General features: G+C 42.5%; 1 protein-coding gene across 6 annotated transcripts in view; it reads left to right on the plus strand.

Annotated features, from left to right (window-relative positions):
• The first annotated feature begins 17063 nt into the window (after window positions 1-17063).
• Window positions 17064-18614, plus strand: part of LOC135092661 (transmembrane protein 135-like) — a 15932-nt gene continuing 14381 nt past the window's right edge. For 3 of the 6 annotated variants that reach the window (XM_063991266.1, XM_063991264.1, XM_063991268.1), the window contains exon 1: window positions 17479-17701. The gene's annotated coding sequence lies outside the window, so the exon portion shown is untranslated. Of the gene's footprint in view, window positions 17702-18614 lie in introns of all 6 variants that reach the window. The other 3 variants (XM_063991270.1, XR_010262975.1, XR_010262976.1) reach the window with 3 other exon arrangements.

Raw genomic sequence — 18614 nt, forward strand, 5'->3', positions numbered from 1 at the left:
TTATGGCCTGCTGTTGGGTCAGATTTGAGCCATTTTAACCTCGAATTACATACAATACATACATACATATCGTCTCCTTGCAATAATTATAATAGTCTTCCTGGCTTAATTTTTTGTTTATTCATTATTCCTTATGTATTTATTAATTATTTGTCATTTGTCTAATTCCTTGTTTTATTTAGCCTCGGTATTTAACTAAGCATTTTTTTTTTTTTTCACTTTCTGACTGTGGCCCTTGCAATGAATTGCTTAATTGTTTATTTACTGTTCCTTACGTGTTTATTGATTATATGTGAGTTATTTATTTGATATTCATGATTTTTTTTTTAACTTCGTATTTCTTTATATGATAGTTTTATCTTTTCGTGTTTTCTGGCTTAAGTTTTGTTTATTACTCCTTGTTTGTGTTATTAGGTGTGTCATTAATTATTTGTCTTATTTCTCGTAGTTTAATGGATTTTTTAGCACTTTAATTATTAGAGTTCCTCACCAGTCATTTTATTCGAGAGAGAGAGAGAGAGAAGAGAGAGAGAGAGAGAGAGAGAGAGAGAGAGAGAGAGAGAGAGAGAGAGAGAGAGAGAGAGAGAGAGAGGAGAGATGAGAGAGAGAGAGAGGAGAGAGAGAGAGAGAGAGAGAGAGAGAGAGTCTAAATGAATGATAAAAAAAATAATAATCAGTTACAGTATTTTATTTATAAACAAGAACAATTCATGATAATAATAATAATAATAATAATAATAATAATAATAATATTTAAATACAAGGAGGAAAATGTGTAATAATAATAATAATAATAATAATAATAATAATAATAATAATAATAATAATAATAATAATAATAATAATAATAACTGCTTTTATCTTACTCACACAGATAAATAGTTTTATAAATAGTTTATTGACCATAAACATTGTGTACATACACACAAAATTAAATAGAACAGATAAAAATTTCAAAATGTAGTCAGTGACACACAGAAGACTGGTGACAAAACCTACTAAAGCCCATTAAATGATTGGGTGTCTCAAGTTTCCACATCATCAGTGGAACACTGCTTCTGAGCACTCAGGGATGGACAAGCTTTTCATGGCTTGTGTGAATGGAGACAAGACGTGTAGGGGATTTATTTGTTCTGTTTTTTCTTGTCCTACTCTCTCTTCCTCCCTCTTGACTCTTCCTTTGCTTCATCCTACTCTTTCTCTTGCTCATTCTTTCTCTCTCTCTCTCTCTCTGAACTTTTCAGACATAGCTCCTTATGATTTTTTTGGCAATCCCAAACCTGTTGACAGTATCCTTATCTGAGAGCCAAGGAGACCATGCAGAATGTGGCAGCATACCTATCATTGGTTGCAGAAGTGTTTGAGCAGTGGAGTGATGGATGATTGTAGGAATGTGGTGGCACTGCTATCCACCATGACATTCATCCACATAACAGAACCATCTCACATGGTGCATTCAGCCTCAGGGAGAGGAACCTCTGTAGCCTTGGGCAGTAGCCCTTGGTCAGGTTTGCTCCAGAGTCAAACCTGCTTACCATCCGAGAATACCTTGGGGAGGAATGAGGAAGCCTTTTGCTCTGAACCCATGAAAATTGTTCAACCCTATAAGGGAAAAATATGAATGTTGAACAAATTGATGAGAAATGGAAGGATTAATGGGCTAAGTGTGTTGGATTACAGAGGGCTTTCTTTGAAGGACATTTTGAATGATACCATAATTTTGGCCCTTAGCCCAAGGTTGAATACTTCTGAACCGTTCTTGCATTTTTAAGCTAAGTAATATAAAATGCTCAATTAACAAAGGAAGGATAATGAAAAGATAAAACAAATCAGGAATTATATCAATTCATAGCTTTATCATAGTTCTAAGTCATAAATACTACAAAAATTAGTCAATCTCTTCAGAAATAATTATAAGATAAGCTTTAATAATAAAAAGTATGTATAAATAGATGAAATGTTGTCACCTTGTTGTAAAGTTGAAATTAACAACATATACTGTGTGATTGTGACTAAGTACAAAATTGAAATGTGATTGGAGAAGGATAAAAGTTTTTCATTTGTTTCAGGCAAGAGGTGTCGTTAAGCAAATAGTGAGTCTGTAGGCTGTAGAGAGAGAGAGAGAGAGAGAGAGAGAGAGAGAGAGAGAGAGAGAGAGAGAGAAAGAGAGAGAGAGAGAGAGAGAGAGAGAGAGAGAGAGAGAGAGAGAGAGAGAGAGAGAGAGAGAGAGAGAGAGAGAGAGAGAGAGAGAGAGAGAGAGAGAGAGAGAGAGAGAGAGAGAGAGAGAGAGAGAGAGAGAGAGAGAGAGAGAGAGAGAGAGAGAGAGAGGAGGAGGAGGAGGAGGAGGAGGAGGAGGAGGAGGAGGAGGAGGAGGAGGAGGAGGAGGAGGAGGAGGGAGGAGGAGCAGCCTCAAGGTACGCAATCTTTAAGAACTCCCAAAAAAGCTGTTCCTCCTCCTCCTCCTCCTCCTCCGGCCATGCCTCCTGCTGAACTAGAGCAAGGGAGGGTATCTCCTGCTTAGCCTTCCTCCTCCTCCTCCTCTTCCTCCTCCTGCTGCTCCTCCTCCTCCTCCTCCTCCTTCCTGCTTATTCTTGCTTTCCTCTCCAGCTTAATGTGATTATTTTTCTTCTTCTTCCTCCTCCTCCTCCTTTTCTTCCTCCTCTTCCTCCTTCTCTTCTTCTTCCTCCTTTTCTTCTTCTTCTTCCTCTTTATTCCATCTGCTTATTCTAATTTTCTTGTTTTCTACTCATTTTCTCCTCCTCCTCCTCCATTTCCTGCATTCTTCCTACAGTTACTTTCTCAGCAGACGCAAGGTAGGCAATGCCTGTCAGTGTCCGGCCTCTACAAATCTTCTCCAAAGGTCTCTATCCATGAAATCCTCATCTCTGGTTATTTCTTGTAGATTTCTTCCTCTTCGTTCAGTAGCTTCTTCAACTCCCTGCATCCATCGCTTCCTAGGTCGTCCCACCGACCTCCTGCCTAGAGGAACCCATTCCAGAAACTTCCTTGCCTATCTTGTATCTTCCATTCTTTGGGCATGTCCATACCATCTCAATTTGTTCTTTTCAATTATCTTCAGTACAGATGTTATCCCTAATCTCTCTCTGGTTTCTTCATTTCTAATTCTATCAAGTCTGGTCACACCTCGGATCATTCTCAGAACTCTCATTTCTGCTGCTTGTATTTGTGAAGATGTTCTTGTTGTCACTGTCCAAGTTTCTGAAACATATAGAAGTACTGGTCTTAGTATTGTTGTAAATATTATGGTTTTAACTTTTGTTGGAATATTCTTATCTTTAAGTATGGGATACAATGCACTGACATTTGCATTGTACTTCTGTATTCCATTTAAAATTTCTATATTCTGTCTGTTTTCCTCATCGAAAAGTACTCCCAGATAACAAAATTTGTTGGTCTGCTTCAGTTTAACGTTTTCTATGTAAATATTACATTCCTCCTTTATTCTGCCAACTTTCATTATTTCTGTTTTTTGTTTGTTCATTCTCATTCCTTCCCTATTTAAAACATCATTCCATCTTGTCATGGCCTCTTGAAGATCTTGTTGGCTTCCTGTCACGACAGCGACATCGTCTGCATAGGCCAGCATGATCTCTTTATCCTCCCTTACACACACACTTCCTTCAGGCATCTGTCCATGTATATAATGAATAGCAAAGGAGAGAGCATCAATTATTCAATTATTCAATTATTCCTCACACACACACATACACACACACACACACACACACACACACACACACACACACACACACACACACACACACACACACAGGTAATAACAATAATATCTACCCTATATTGTAATGCACATTTTCATAATCACCACTGAATCATCATCATCATCATCATCAATATTTTTTATCAATAATATTAACAGTATTTATATATGTACATAGCATTACTATTATTACTACACACACACACACACACACACACACACACACACACACACGTACATACACTCACCTCTCGGCAGGGGTGGTGGGGAACAGGAGGAGGAGGAGGAGGAGGAGGAGGAGGAGGAGGAGGAGGAGGAGGAGGAGGAGGAGGACGAGGAGGAGGAGGAGGAGGAGGAGGAGGAGGAAGAGGAGGATTAACACTGTGTGAGTGACTGACAGACTGAATGACTGACTAACTCACTAACTAACTGAATGACTGACTAACTGACTGACTGAATGACTGACTAACTGACTAACTGAGTGACTGACTGACTGACTCACTGACTGATACATACATACATACAGACAGACACAAGTACACAAGAATAAAAAATAAAATACATAACTGAAAAATCATTGCAATACACAGACAGACAGACAGACCAATGACAGAAAGACAGACAGATGGAGACAAACTAAACAGATAGATAGATAGTGAAATGACCACACAAAACACACACACACACACACACACACACACACACACACACACACACACACACACACACACACACACACACACACACGCACCTGTTGAACATAGTAAGCTGTGGCACCAGGTTCAGACGGCCGCTCTACACAGCCTCGGACGCCTCCTGTGCCAACTCCTTGCATCGAACGAACCTGTGTAGACATGAAAGTAAGCAAGCAAGTGTTTATGGCTAATTATAATACTCAATATGCCAGTATCATCTCCAGCATCACCATCTGCTCACCACTGGGGCCTCTCCTGGGGAGAGTTAGGAGAGTGAGAGAGGGGAGGGAGAGAGAGGGAGAGGAGAGGAAGAGAGAAGGGGAGTCTTGGAGATGGTTTGGGGTGAGTCTGGGATGGTCTGGATACATTGGGAATGAGAGAGAGAGAGAGAGAGAGAGAGAGAGAGAGAGAGAGAGAGAGAGAGAGAGAGAGAGAGAGAGAGAGAGAGAGAGAGAGAGAGAGAGAGAGAGAGAGAGAGAGAGAGAGAGAGAGAGAGAGAGAGAGAGAGAGAGAGAGAGAGAGAGAGAGAGAGAGAGAGAGAGAGAGAGAGAGAGAGAGAGAGAGAGAGAGAGAGAGAGGCTGTGAAAGGCTGGAAGAGGCTGTGAGAAGTTGGGATGGACTGGAAGTCTTGGAGACAGTTTGGGGTGAGTCTGGAATGGTCTGGATACACTGGGAATGAGATAGAGTGAGAGAGAGAGGCTGTGAGTGGCTGTGAATAGCTGGGAGAGGGTGTGACAGGTTGTGAGAGGCTGAGAAAAGACAGTGAGAGGGTGGAGAAAATAATGGGAAACTGGAAAAATGAAAAGGAGAGATAGAAAGAGACACACAGGTAGACAGACACACCTGTAGGAAGGGCTCCTTAATATCCCCTTATCAGCTGGAGGGAGGGCTACAGCTAATAATCTTTTCTTCTTCCTTATCCGTGCCTCCTCCTCGTCCTCCTCTTCCTTTTCCTCCTCCACCTCGTACTCCGGAACTGGCGACCCCACCACCGGCACCTCCGACATGGCCTCCTGCGGGATGGTAAGGTAGTTAGGGAACTGTCTGAGTTAGCGTGTGTGTGTATGTTGGTTAAGTTTGGTTAAGTGTTAAATAAAGAATGGTATTTTATATTAATTTCAATATTTATCTACTTATTATCTGTATTTTGAAGATACATGTAGCATTTGAACTGTAAACCTTTGTAATTGTCTGTCTCCTGCACACCCAGCTCGTCAACACCCCTGTGCCTGCAAACGGGTCACTGAACATTAAATAAACTTGTCTCAGTCCCCTACATACACACAAGTGGCTGGCCAAACACTGCATCAACACAAACAATGGATAAACAGTGGGAATCTGCTGGTCTGAGTCCCCTACATACACACAAGTGGCTGGCCAAACACTGCATCAACACAAACAGTAAATAAAAAGTGAGAATCTGCTGGTCTGAGCCCCCAAAACACACTAGTGGCTGGCCAAACACTAGATCAACACAAACAGTGAATAAACAGTGGGAATCTGCTGGTCTGAGCCCCCAAAACACACAAGTGGCTGGCCAAACACTAGATCAACACAAACAGTGGATAAACAGTGGGAATCTGCTGGTCTGAGTCCCCTACATAAACACAAGTGGCTGGCCAAACACTAGATCAACACAAACAGTGGATAAATAGTAGGAATCTGCTGGTCTGAGCCCCCAAAACACACAAGTGGTTGGCCAAACACTGCATCAACACAAACAGTGGATAAACAGTGGGAATCTGCTGGTCTGAGTCCCCTACATACACACAAGTGGCTGGCCAAACACTGCATCAACACAAACAGTGAATAAACAGTGGGAATCTGCTGGTCTGAGTCCCCTACATACACACAAGTGGCTGGCCAAACACTGCATCAACACATACAGTGGATAAACAGTGGGAATCTGCTGGTCTGAGTCCCCTACATACACACAAGTGGCTGGCCAAACACTGCATCAACACAAACAATGGATAAACAGTGGGAATCTGCTGGTCTGAGTCCCCTACATACACACAAGTGGCTGGCCAAACACTAGATCAACACAAACAGTGAATAAACAGTGGGAATCTGCTGGTCTGAGTCCCCTACATACACACAAGTGGCTGGCCAAACACTAGATCAACACAAACAGTGAATAAACAGTGAGAATCTGCTGGTCTGAGCCCCCAAAACACACTAGTGGCTGGCCAAACACTAGATCAACACAAACAGTGAATAAACAGTGGGAATCTGCTGGTCTGAGTCCCCTACATACACACAAGTGGCTGGCCAAACACTGCATCAACACAAACAGTGAATAAACAGTGGGAATCTGCTGGTCTGAGTCCCCTACATACACACAAGTGGCTGGCCAAACACTGCATCAACACATACAGTGGATAAACAGTGGGAATCTGCTGGTCTGAGTCCCCTACATACACACAAGTGGCTGGCCAAACACTGCATCAACACAAACAATGGATAAACAGTGGGAATCTGCTGGTCTGAGTCCCCTACATACACACAAGTGGCTGGCCAAACACTAGATCAACACAAACAGTGAATAAACAGTGGGAATCTGCTGGTCTGAGTCCCCTACATACACACAAGTGGCTGGCCAAACACTAGATCAACACAAACAGTGAATAAACAGTGAGAATCTGCTGGTCTGAGCCCCCAAAACACACTAGTGGCTGGCCAAACACTAGATCAACACAAACAGTGAATAAACAGTGGGAATCTGCTGGTCTGAGCCCCCAAAACACACAAGTGGCTGGCCAAACACTACATCAACACAAACAGTGGATAAACAGTGGGAATCTGCTGGTCTGAGTCCCCTACATAAACACAAGTGGCTGGCCAAACACTAGATCAACACAAACAGTGATAAATAGTAGGAATCTGCTGGTCTGAGCCCCCAAAACACACAAGTGGTTGGCCAAACACTGCATCAACACAAACAGTGGATAAACAGTGGGAATCTGCTGGTCTGAGTCCCCTACATAAACACAAGTGGCTGGCCAAACACTAGATCAACACAAACAGTGGATAAATAGTAGGAATCTGCTGGTCTGAGTCCCCTACATACACACAAGTGGCTGGCCAAACACTAGATCAACACAAACAGTGAATAAACAGTGAGAATCTGCTGGTCTGAGCCCCCAAAACACACTAGTGGCTGGCCAAACACTAGATCAACACAAACAGTGAATAAACAGTGGGAATCTGCTGGTCTGAGCCCCCAAAACACACAAATGGCTGGCCAAACACTAGATCAACACAAACAGTGGATAAACAGTGGGAATCTGCTGGTCTGAGTCCCCTACATAAACACAAGTGGCTGGCCAAACACTAGATCAACACAAACAGTGGATAAATAGTAGGAATCTGCTGGTCTGAGCCCCCAAAACACACAAGTGGCTGGCCAAACACTGCATCAACACAAAGTGGATAAACAGTGGGAATCTGCTGGTCTGAGTCCGCTACATACACACAAGTGGCTGGCCAAATACTGCATCAACACAAACAGTGAATAAACAGTGGGAATCTGCTGGTCTGAGTCCCCTACATACACACAAGTGGCTGGCCAAACACTGCATCAACACAAACAGTGGATAAACAGTGGGAATCTGCTGGTCTGAGTCCCCTACATACACACAAGTGGCTGGCTAAACACTGCATCAACACAAACAATGGATAAACAGTGGGAATCTGCTGGTCTGAGTCCCCTACATACACACAAGTGGCTGGCCAAACACTGCATCAACACAAACAGTGAATAAACAGTGAGAATCTGCTGGTCTGAGCCCCCAAAACACACTAGTGGCTGGCCAAACACTAGATCAACACAAACAGTGAATAAACAGTGGGAATCTGCTGGTCTGAGCCCCCAAAACACACAAGTGGGTGGCCAAACACTAGATCAACACAAACAGTGAATAAACAGTGGAAATCGGCTGGTCTGAGTCCCCTACATAAACACAAGTAGCTGGCCAAACACTAGATCAACACAAACAGTCATAAATAGTAGGAATCTGCTGGTCTGAGCCCCCAAAACACACAAGTGGTTGGCCAAACACTGCATCAACACAAACAGTGGATAAACAGTGGGAATCTGCTGGTCTGAGTCCCCTACATAAACACAAGTGGCTGGCCAAACACTAGATCAACACAAACAGTGGATAAATAGTAGGAATCTGCTGGTCTGAGTCCCCTACATACACACAAGTGGCTGGCCAAACACTAGATCAACACAAACAGTGAATAAACAGTGAGAATCTGCTGGTCTGAGCCCCCAAAACACACTAGTGGCTGGCCAAACACTAGATCAACACAAACAGTGGATAAACAGTGGGAATCTGCTGGTCTGAGTCCCCTACATAAACACAAGTGGCTGGCCAAACACTAGATCAACACAAACAGTGGATAAATAGTAGGAATCTGCTGGTCTGAGCCCCCAAAACACACAAGTGGCTGGCCAAACACTGCATCAACACAAACAGTGGATAAACAGTGGGAATCTGCTGGTCTGAGTCCGCTACATACACACAAGTGGCTGGCCAAATACTGCATCAACACAAACAGTGAATAAACAGTGGGAATCTGCTGGTCTGAGTCCCCTACATACACACAAGTGGCTGGCCAAACACTAGATCAACACAAACAGTGAATAAACAGTGAGAATCTGCTGGTCTGAGCCCCCAAAACACACTAGTGGCTGGCCAAACACTAGATCAACACAAACAGTGAATAAACAGTGGGAATCTGCTGGTCTGAGCCCCCAAAACACACAAGTGGCTGGCCAAACACTAGATCAACACAAACAGTGGATAAACAGTGGGAATCTGCTGGTCTGAGTCCCCTACATAAACACAAGTGGCTGGCCAAACACTAGATCAACACAAACAGTGATAAATAGTAGGAATCTGCTGGTCTGAGCCCCCAAAACACACAAGTGGTTGGCCAAACACTGCATCAACACAAACAGTGGATAAACAGTGGGAATCTGCTGGTCTGAGTCCCCTACATAAACACAAGTGGCTGGCCAAACACTAGATCAACACAAACAGTGGATAAAGAGTAGGAATCTGCTGGTCTGAGCCCCCAAAACACACAAGTGGCTGGCCAAACACTGCATCAACACAAACAGTGGATAAACAGTGGGAATCTGCTGGTCTGAGTCCGCTACATACACACAAGTGGCTGGCCAAATACTGCATCAACACAAACAGTGAATAAACAGTGGGAATCTGCTGGTCTGAGTCCCCTACATACACACAAGTGGCTGGCCAAACACTAGATCAACACAAACAGTGAATAAACAGTGAGAATCTGCTGGTCTGAGCCCCCAAAACACACTAGTGGCTGGCCAAACACTAGATCAACACAAACAGTGAATAAACAGTGGGAATCTGCTGGTCTGAGCCCCCAAAACACACAAGTGGCTGGCCAAACACTGCATCAACACAAACAGTGAATAAACAGTGGGAATCTGCTGGTCTGAGCCCCCAAAACACACAAATGGCTGGCCAAACACTAGATCAACACAAACAGTGAATAAACAGTGAGAATCTGCTGGTCTGAGCCCCCAAAACACACTAGTGGCTGGCCAAACACTAGATCAACACAAACAGTGAATAAACAGTGGGAATCTGCTGGTCTGAGCCCCCAAAACACACAAATGGCTGGCCAAACACTAGATCAACACAAACAGTGGATAAACAGTGGGAATCTGCTGGTCTGAGTCCCCTACATAAACACAAGTGGCTGGCCAAACACTAGATCAACACAAACAGTGGATAAATAGTAGGAATCTGCTGGTCTGAGCCCCCAAAACACACAAGTGGCTGGCCAAACACTGCATCAACACAAACAGTGGATAAACAGTGGGAATCTGCTGGTCTGAGTCCGCTACATACACACAAGTGGCTGGCCAAACACTGCATCAACACAAACAGTGAATAAACAGTGGGAATCTGCTGGTCTGAGTCCCCTACATACACACAAGTGGCTGGCCAAACACTGCATCAACACAAACAGTGGATAAACAGTGGGAATCTGTTGGTCTGAGTCCCCTACATACACACAAGTGGCTGGCCAAACACTGCATCAACACAAACAGTGAATAAACAGTGAGAATCTGCTGGTCTAAGCCCCCAAAACACACTAGTGGCTGGCCAAACACTAGATCAACACACAGTGAATAAACAGTGGGAATCTGCTGGTCTGAGCCCCCAAAACACACAAGTGGCTGGCCAAACACTAGATCAACACAAACAGTGGATAAACAGTGGGAATCTGCTGGTCTGAGTCCCCTACATAAACACAAGTGGCTGGCCAAACACTAGATCAACACAAACAGTGATAAATAGTAGGAATCTGCTGGTCTGAGCCCCCAAAACACACAAGTGGTTGGCCAAACACTGCATCAACACAAACAGTGGATAAACAGTGGGAATCTGCTGGTCTGAGTCCCCTACATACACACAAGTGGCTGGCCAAACACTGCATCAACACAAACAGTGAATAAACAGTGGGAATCTGCTGGTCTGAGTCCCCTACATACACACAAGTGGCTGGCCAAACACTGCATCAACACAAACAGTGGATAAACAGTGGGAATCTGCTGGTCTGAGTCCCCTACATACACACAAGTGGCTGGCCAAACACTGCATCAACACAAACAGTGGATAAACAGTGGGAATCTGCTGGTCTGAGTCCCCTACATACACACAAGTGGCTGGCCAAACACCAGATCAACACAAACAGTGAATAAACAGTGGGAATCTGCTGGTCTGAGCCCCCAAAACACACAAGTGGGTGGCCAAACACTAGATCAACACAAACAGTGAATAAACAGTGGGAATCTGCTGGTCTGAGCCCCCAAAACACACAAGTGGCTGGCCAAACACTGCATCAACACAAACAGTGGATAAACAGTGGGAATCTGCTGGTCTGAGTCCCCTATATAAACACAAGTGGCTGGCCAAACACTAGATCAACACAAACAGTGGATAAATAGTAGGAATCTGCTGGTCTGAGCCCCCAAAACACACAAGTGGCTGGCTAAACACTGCATCAACACAAACAGTGGATAAACAGTGGGAATCTGCTGGTCTGAGTCCCCTATATACACACAAGTGGCTGGCCAAACACTAGATCAACACAAACAGTGAATAAACAGTGGGAATCTGCTGGTCTGAGCCCCCAAAACACACAAGTGGCTGCCCAGACACTGCATCAACACAAACAGTGAATAAACAGTGGGAATCTGCTGGTCTGAGCCCCCAAAACACACTAGTGGCTGGCCAGACACTGCATAGGCACAGATGGGGAGCTGGTTTGGCCTGACAGCACCCTCCAGTATTCATGTTAATTCTGGCTACCATTTGCAATTCTATTTTGGGGAGCCACACCTCAGAGAGTCTCTTTTATTGAAGTTTTGTCCCCCCCCACGGCTGGCTGGCCTACATAACAAAATAAATAGATAATGTTTTTTTTTTGTCAGTTAGAGGACTTTTTCATCTCTACCTGTTGAAATAAGATTATCTCGGAAAGTTTAAAAATGATGCATTACTACTACTACTACTACTACTTACCCTGAACAATACCTCATCCTCAGCATCAGAGGACGGCCCCTCCCCCTCCTCACTGACTAACTGTTGTTGTTGTTGCAGTTGTTGTTGTAACAGAATCAACCTCTTCCTCTCCCTCTCTCTCTGACGTGCCTCCCTCCTGGCCTCCCTCTCTCTCCTCCTCCTCTCCTTCCTCTCCCTCCTCTCTTGCTTCTCTCTCTCTCTCTCGCTGCTGCTGCAATCTCTGGGTCCACCATGTCCTCGTTGATCCTCGGGATTTGCTGCAAAAGGAGGGAGAGAGTGAGTGAGTGGAAGTGGGAGAGAGGATGAGAGAGAAGGGTAAAACTATTATTGTAAGAGAGAGAGAGAGAGAGAGAGAGAGAGAGAGAGAGAGAGAGAGAGAGAGAGAGAGAGAGAGAGAGAGAGAGAGAGAGAGAGAGAGAAATATGTAGCAGTAATAATAATAATAATAATAATAATAATAATAATAATAATAATAATAATAATAATAATAATAATAATAATAATAATAATAATATCTAAAACATTCTCTCTCTCTCTCTCTCTCTCTCTCTCTCTCTCTCTCTCTCTTTCTCCTAGTGCAACCTACACTCATAAATTATTTCTTGCCCCAAAAAAGCTAATTTGGAATAAGACAAACAGTAACAAGTCCGAACATAGCAGTGGATCTTAAACTCCTAGAAACTGGAGACATTACTGTATTCCAGACCTTGGCGTTTGTATACAAAGCTCTTAATACAAACACAAGAGACACGGGCTCATGATATTCAGTTAAGACAGACAGGTAACTTGAGGACACCCTTCTGCTGAACCTCCCGTGCCCAACAGAGTGTCGTCTCACGAGGAACCAAGCACTGGACCCGGCTCTCGGACACAGTTAAAAACAAACCATTACATTCCTTTAAATTACTGATAAAACAACACTTAACAAGTAATTATTCATTGTATTTATTAGTTTTCAAATTGTAATCAGCTCTACTATTATAAACATATGTAATTGTTTGTAATTTGTAATAGTTATTATTATTATTATTATTATTATTTACTTTTGTTAGTAGTAGTAGTAGTAGTAGTAGTAGTAGTAGTAGTAGTAGTAGTAGTAAGGAGGAATTGGTTGTCAAAGAGAGTGGTGGGTGACTGGAATAGTCTGGAATGGACTCACCACCAGTCAGGTTGTCAGAGGTCAGTCAACACCAAGCTTTAAAAGAAGGGATTTGCTCGCCGGAAGTCCACAGATCAGGAACGGCCCAAGAACGCACACACGGGTGCTGTTGCCGTGAGCCGAGCCCCAATCCTTCCTCTTTCCACGCGTAATCTCTTCTTGGCCGATGCTTCTTCTTGTTATTTTTATTTGTGGTTAAGGACCAGCACCTCAGTGGCTCCTTTTTCATCTGCTTTAAAATAAGGAAACAGAGAGAGAACATTTGAACATTTATTAATAACTAACAGTTACATTTAGGAGATATATACATAGTGAGGTTTAATGTGTCTGTTGTAGTTAGCCTTTTTAAAGCAGAGGTTTAAAGTAGTGTGGTAGATATGATAAGAAGAAGAGTCTGGATACACCATTGCTTTAGAATGAGGTAATAATTCAAATTAGTAGGTAGCTAAGATCAGATTTTAAAATTTTGTTTTAAATGTGGTGATAGAGGGTACATCCTGAATTTGGAGAGGCACAGAGTTCCATACAGGAGGCCCTACATAAGAAAGTGAGTGGTTAAATTTGTTAAGTCCATGAGGGGGAGAATGGTGAGGTTAGACATACTAGCCTATCTTCAAAAGTTTTCTTATTCATATTCATTCACTCCTTGGGTCACTAAATAGCAATGGCAACAGTGACAAGGCATTATTACTTACAGGAAAGAGTCGGCCTCCAGCATTACTTTGGGCTGGACGTACCGTAGCTTGCGTTCACTGTCGTCGCAGATCACCCGGGCCAGGCTTGTCTTGCGGAGCTCGTACAGTCGTTCTGAAAGTGTGGTTCGGTTTAAGCTGTGTGTTTCTGAATGCATGGAACAGTTCAGGGCTCCCTTCCTAAATATATGGTAGTATTATTGAATTATTAATTTATTATAATACTGTAGCCCAAATAATCAACAAAAGGCCATAAGAACACAGGAAAGGCTGATATTCCCAAACATAAGATGGAAAAGGAAGGAGAATTGAAAGAAACAAGAAGGAACTGAGAGGAAGAAGAAGGAAAATAGACAGTAATGTTTATAATTTGAATAACCCATAGACAACAAGAGAACAGAGAAGACCTGCTGTTTCTGGACACAAGGCAAACAAGAGGAAATAGCAAGGGGGTAGGAAACACATCAACAACCATTGTAACATAAATTTATACTAAGAATAGCTGGTATTTTAAATGGACTTAATAGATGTATAGTCTTGCAATCTCAGTTCATAATTTCAAGCAGGTGAAAACACACACACACACACACACACACACACACACACACACACACACACACACACACACACACACATGATTAGGTAGAGTACAGACACAGGAAAAAGGTATATTCATTGAAATCTTGCAAAATGACCTTAGTATGGCCCAGAATACAGGTCATTTAAGGTCAAGTTGCATGAAATTTGGTTATTTAGTGAGGAATGTTGGTATATGTTGACCTCAGCAAGACCCAGGACACAAGGTCATTCAAGGTCTCTGGTAAACTCTGGAACTCCCTGCCTGCTTCTGTATTTCCACCTTCCTATTCCCTTGGCCAGTGTCCTTCCTACATAATAAATAAATAAATAAATATATCACAACAGAACAGTGAGTCAGAAATAACAAAATTGACACATACCCTCTGTGTCTTCTGCCAGTCTCCCTCACTCTGAATATCCAAGGCAACGTCACCTCTTCCTGCCAGGGTTCTGTCACCAACACAGTCATCTGGAAGGCAAAAATTAAATGAATAATATAACCTTGGGGGACACCACTAAGTCTGCTATTAACATATCTTCATAATTGTTACCTTTCTAACTTCCTCACCTAACAAAACTAACCATACTTCCCTAAAGTGCAGACAGACCTTTAAAATTCACCATCAGCATTATAATTTTAGTTGTGTATATCTATATTTCAAATTACGGCAAGATCTGTAATGAGAAGCGTCACCTGGTCAGCTACCCTGTACACACGGCTTATTTCACTCTCTTGGCCCAGTAAGGGGGTAACAAGTGACAAATTCTGAGGGATGAGAGTAAAATAACAGCTAAATAACTCGGCACAGTCAACACTACAGGCTCAGGACAAGATTTCATAAACATTACTCACCAAGAGTCACCTGGCCAGCTACCCTGTACACACGGCGTATTTCACTCTCTTGGCCCAGTAAGGAGGTAACAAGTGACAAATTCTGCGGGATGAGGGTAAAATAACAGCTAAATAACTCAGCACAGCAACACTAGAGGCAACACAAGATTTCATAAACATTACTCACCAAGGATAAGGAGTCGGGAAAAACAACTTCTTATTTTCACCTCTCCCCAAGTCTTTCGCTACCTTTCTGCACACATCCATTACTCAGATCAACCTGTGTTCATATACTTACAGTTGTTGATAGTAAAATCAAAGTAAAGAAGTGTTATAGCGTTAAAAACCGTGTATAATTACCAACGTGTTCTTCCTCACCATCTTGTACGCTGAATGGAAAGTTTTGTGTATAAACGACTGATGCGCTCTCTCCTTCACATAAATAACAAACAAAAGAGCATCGGTACTAGGAAGAATTAAGGTTTAAATACTATATAATATCCGATTGTAACCCTCTATAGCAACTTTGCTTAGATTTCTTTTAAGATTCTTTTCTTTTTACTTTTATGAACAGCCACTGAATTCAAAAAAAGAAAAATGATAGAAAATATTGCTACCCATATTTACATCACTACGAAATGCTGAAACATTATTTTCTTGCCGATTCATTCAGTTCAATCATTCCTGTAGCCTATGGTAGCTAAATTCGCTGGCTGTGGTGTTAATTTTTAATATAATATAATTTTTAATATAATACCTGCATGTTGGTCGTTGGGTATCAATATTTCGCGTAATAAAACCAGTGGAAGGCAGCCAAATTATTTTTCAGACACTGTACATCACACACTAAGCCAATTAAGACCCAGTTCATGCATCCCGGTACTAGCGTGTACAGTAAATAAAATATGCAAAATGCAGATTAAATTAGTGTAGGTATTTCTTAATTCACCAATTTGCAGATACAACAAACAACACAATCTTCTATTAAAAGAAACACAATTGTCTTGCTATGATCTCTCGCATTATCTAGAGTGTTTTCCATGTTAATAATGTAGAAATCTTGCTAACTTGTCACTAGAACCATTAAAACACCCTTAAAAACCTGCATCATTTCAACTAGACCCTTTTGAAAGCAGTACAGGTTATCAAGAATGTTTCTCCTGTTAATAATGTAGAAATCTTACTAATCTGTCACTAGAACCATTAAAACACTCTTAAAAACCTGCATCATTTCTTTCCTTTTATTTATTTATTTATTTTTTATTTATTTTATCTATCTGTCTGACTATACATAAATACATACATACACACATCCATTTACATATCAGTCAATGAATTAGTCTATTAATCTGTTAATTTTATTTATTTATTTATTTATTTATTATTTAATTATTAATTTCTCTATCAATATTAAGATATCTCTGCTTTTTTCCCATTGCAAAAATCTTAATTGCTGTTACTTTTACCCCACGGTCTGACATAATAAAACAAAACAATATTTAATAACCTAATAAATAAATATATACAAATATATACAAATATTAAAGGAATGACAGGTCTCGTTGATATATTTCAATGTATCTCCACTATATAAAAAAAAATCTCCACACCCTGTTATATTTCTCCTTATTTTGACTTCCCCGGAAGCTGCTGCACCACGCCCTTCAGGTCGAGCAAAGGTCAAGGATCAAGCTTCCTTTCTCGTGCATTCTTTCCGCCCAAAATAGCCTGTCAATGCGGAATTTTTATCTTAAAAAACAACCGACAATTTCTTCATTTCTCTGTAGTGTAGATCAATGGCCATGTTCCAAACTGTCGTACGGAGACCAGGGTGACTATCGTAGTGGACTATTTAACTATTCATGGACTGTACTATTGAATCTATGGTGTATAATTGTTCCATTGGGTTAAAGATTGTGATTCCTAGGCGTGTCATTCAGTGAGCTAGCTTTATTTTCTCTATTTTCATACCACATTCTCTCTCACTCACACTCTTCGTCTCACTATCTGCCAGACGCAAAATACAGAACAACATTGAAAAAAACGTATTTCCCCTGCATGATTCAAAACGAACATAAATTCCAATAAACTAAAACCAAAACCCTATTCAGCCATACATGAGAATACAAAATGGAGCAAATGAGAGAAGAGAAATATAATAAAAAGCGAGGTAAGCGGGGAAGAGGAGGGGCCCGATTCCCGCCGGCAGCAATCCCGCCTCAGTATTGTGTTGAAAGCCGACGGGGGGGGGAGTGCGCGAAACCGCTCCGATGCGAATCCATTTGACCTGTGTCCGTGACCTCGCGTGGTGTCCGTGGCGATCCATAGGTGCGTGCTAGTGACCTTGAGGTGCGGAGAGGAGCGAAGGGCGTGGTGGATACGGAATTAAGGAAATACGGGCGATAAAACACCACACACGTGCGAGGTGAGTAGCTGATGATGACTGTTGTTGTCGTTGTTCTTACCATTACTACTACTACTACTACTACTACTACTACTACTACTACTACTTCTACTACTATTACTACTACTACTACTACTACTGCTACTACTGCTACTGCTATTGGTGCTGTTCCTGCTGCTTCTACTACTACTAATGCAGCTGCTATTACTACTACAGTGCTCGCCATGAACATTGTCGCGGGAGACCACGGTGTCCGTTTCAATGATCAAAACGCGCGCGCTTTCCTTGGCGGGCCTCGGGTGCTTTAAATTCAGTTATCACACATCTGGCACCTCACCCGGGGTGTTGGGCAGCTTGCCAAGGCGGGAAGAAGTGACAGGCGCCTGTCAATCACTCTGATTGGGGGTGTTTTGTTGCTGTCCTCCCGCGCCACCCCCCCACACTGGCTTGCAGTTACTCTCCTGTTTAGCTGTTGTCCTGCACAATGGTGCGCTACCAGATGTTGTCACGGGATGACATCGTAGCCATCTCATCTCTCCACAAGGCTGGGCACTCCACACGGGCTATCTCTGACCAGACGGGTGTCAGTGTCCGTCAAGTTCAACGATACGTGAGGCGCATGGCTGAAATGGGCGGCAACAAAATACCCGCGAAGAGGAAACCACCAGGAAACACCCGCAAAACTTCCCTACGAACCCTGAGGGTGGTACACCTTGAACTTGAACGCAATCCACGAGTATCAGCCAGAAAAATAAGGGAAGACAACTTTGGATTGCTGAGTAATGTGTCTGTGAGGACATTATCGCGCCGTATCCACGACGACCTCCAGTACCTGAGTTATGCAGCGCGCCCCAAGCCTGTGGTTTCTGTAGCCCAGCAAGAGAAGAGACTTGCATTTTGTGACAGGATGAAGGACTGGACTATCGAGCAGTGG

Source organism: Scylla paramamosain, chromosome 40 (genome assembly GCF_035594125.1).
Source record: "Scylla paramamosain isolate STU-SP2022 chromosome 40, ASM3559412v1, whole genome shotgun sequence".
In the NCBI taxonomy this organism is placed as follows: domain Eukaryota; kingdom Metazoa; phylum Arthropoda; class Malacostraca; order Decapoda; family Portunidae; genus Scylla; species Scylla paramamosain.